Source organism: Echinops telfairi, unplaced genomic scaffold (genome assembly GCF_000313985.2).
Source record: "Echinops telfairi isolate 266 unplaced genomic scaffold, ASM31398v2 ScPeMD7_11;HRSCAF=52, whole genome shotgun sequence".
Classification (NCBI taxonomy): domain Eukaryota; kingdom Metazoa; phylum Chordata; class Mammalia; order Afrosoricida; family Tenrecidae; genus Echinops; species Echinops telfairi.
This window is the reverse complement of record NW_022103908.1, coordinates 10,351,906-10,354,475: the sequence shown is the minus strand read 5'-3', so window position 1 is coordinate 10,354,475 and position 2,570 is coordinate 10,351,906. Positions and strand designations below refer to the sequence as shown.

The following is a 2,570-nucleotide window of genomic DNA, read 5'->3' as shown; positions in this document are numbered from 1 at the left end:
ACAAGGAAAATTGTGTAGTCCAAAAATTCAGATCTCATAAGGAAAGAAAGAACATTTTAGAAAAAAAATAAATGAAGGTAAAATAGAATTTTTTCTTAATCTAACAGTTATCTTATTTTTTTAAAAATCATAGCAACAATCTATAAATGTTTATCTTATTATAAACCTTCTGCCAACGAGTCATCTTCAACTCATAGTGAACCTATAGAGGGATTCCAGGGCTGTACATTTTTACATGATCAGGACAGCCTCATCTTTTCCCCAAAGAGAAGCTGGAGGGCATAAACCACTGAGTTTGTAGTTGGCAGCCCTATGCTTACCTGACAATGCTACTGACACCAATAATATTAGAAATGGGTAGTGTAGGTTTGTATCGTTTGGGTTGGTTTCTGTTTGTTTATAGTAGAGTGGATCTCAGAGGTATGGTAAATGGAGGCCACCCTCTTGAAGTTGTTACATCCTTTCCCATTTTTCATATAGGTAAAATAAGTACATAAGTAAGTACAAAAAGGAGTTTGGGGAGTGTGGGGTACAATGGTGGAAGGGGGGTAAAAGGGAGACGATGTCAAGGAGTGCATGTAGAAAATAATGATTGGAAACTGATTGTGGTAGCAATTGTACCATTCTACTTGACGCCATTGAAATATGAAATGATGTTGTATGTGTTAAAACCCAACTAATCTTTTAAAAAAGAAGAACACATGGGAGGGAAGAAACCCAACCAATTAAAAACCAAGAAACGGGAGGGAAGGATTGAGGACATTCTGTTATAAGATAGGTATGTTGTCCAAAGAGTGGTATGCTATTTCAAGACAGTCTTAGAAATATACATTGCAAACTTTAGGGGAGCCATTGAAAAAAAAGGTATTTTTTAAAACTAAGTATAAATGATATACCGAGAGTAGAGAAAATGGAATCCTATAAAATGTTCAATTAAAATTAGAAAAGACAAAAAAAAAGAAATGTCTTTCTGTATACATAAAATTCAAAATTGCAGGAAAGTGGAATAAACAAAGAACAAAGGGAATAAGTAGAAAACAGTTACAAATATAAACCAAAGAAACCAAGTCTATTTCCATCAAGTCAATTCCAGTTCATACCGACCCTCCATGGGGTTTTTCCCAGGCTGTAAGTCCTTATTGGACAGATAGCCTGGGGCAGCTGGTGGGGGTTTGTTTTGTTTTTTGCAGCTGGTAGGGTTAAGCCACCAGCAAGCTTATGTTTAGAACTCCAAGTAACAAATTGAGAAATAGTAAATACTAAAGCAGCTATATTAATGATCTCTAAATATGAATGGTCTACATAGCCAAAAATCTTTAACATTCATTACACTATAATTTAAAGCATTAAGCAATTAAAGTGATTTTTTTCCCATAAAATCTCTTCCATAGTCGTTGCCTATTACTTGCTTTCCTCTTATCAGATAAGTTCACTTCTGTGTGAACATCTTTTACATGTTGGAGGAGAAATGTTACACTCCTCTCAACGTTGGAATCAACTTCCGTCTGATCCTTTTCACTTTTCGCTTGATGGACACATCCGAGAGGTCCTTGCGTGTCAATTGGTTGTCAGGTGCTGCCTGGAGGAGCTCCTCCTCCCGTTCCGCATTCATATTGGTAAGTTCGCCTTTACCACGTTTGACCTCACTGCCCATCGAGAGTCTCCAGCCTGGCAGCAGTTTTCACAGTCCCTGTTTCTGACACCATTGACCTTACTTTCTAGGCAAATTCCATCTCCACCATTGTCCCTTTTGGATTCTTTACTGGAGTTCATCGTTGTTGGCCAATTCCTCCTTTTAATCACCCAGTGTTAGAAAATGTCGCCTGGGTTTGTCAGGTTGCCAAGGAAGTAACACAACCAGATATTTTACTGTGTGTCTGTGAAGTAGATAACAGATGTGCAGTAATTAATCATCAACCGCCTTTGAAAGAAATGTGACTTGTCACTGATCATCATGTGTTTCTTTGACGGAGCTGAAGAGCTGGTGCCGAAGTTTGTATGTTGTGCAGTTACAGTACAGTATGGTTCACTGACATTTACAGCACACTGTTGGGGAATTGGTATTATTTACTGAAATTCTTTCATGGAAATTCTTGCTAGAATTGTGCAAAATAAGGACAAGTACTGGTGAGCTATGATTTTGGCAAAAGATGTTTTCAGATACTTATACTCTTATACTTGTGGATCCTATGCGTTGATTTCCTTTTTTAAAACAGAAAATTCTGAATACAAGTCTCAACAGTTCAACTTCAGTAATATTTTGATCTTTTTGCATATTGACTGATTGTAAAATTATTTTAATATTTCATTGTATTTTTCCTTCATTATTTTACTAAAATGAGTGAGAGAAAAAAAACCCAAAACCTTTCAGTGCTCAAATAAATAAGTTTAGGTCATTACTTTTTAGAGGTACATAGAACTCATAAATATGTAATTTACTTAAGAAAAGTATATATTAATTATTTCAATTCCCAGAAAACCAGCAAATCACTAGCGTCAGTTCCATTTGTTAGCAATTTTGGAGAAAAGAGAGAAAAATAATAATATATATAAAAGAGTAGGAATTCATC

At 35.7% G+C, this 2,570-nt stretch overlaps 1 protein-coding gene across 2 annotated transcripts in view; it reads left to right on the top strand.

Moving 5' to 3' along the window:
- Positions 1-2,570, top strand: part of PIBF1 (progesterone immunomodulatory binding factor 1) — a 295,171-nt gene that overhangs the window by 209,545 nt on the left and 83,056 nt on the right. The gene's annotated exons all lie outside the window — the stretch shown is intronic.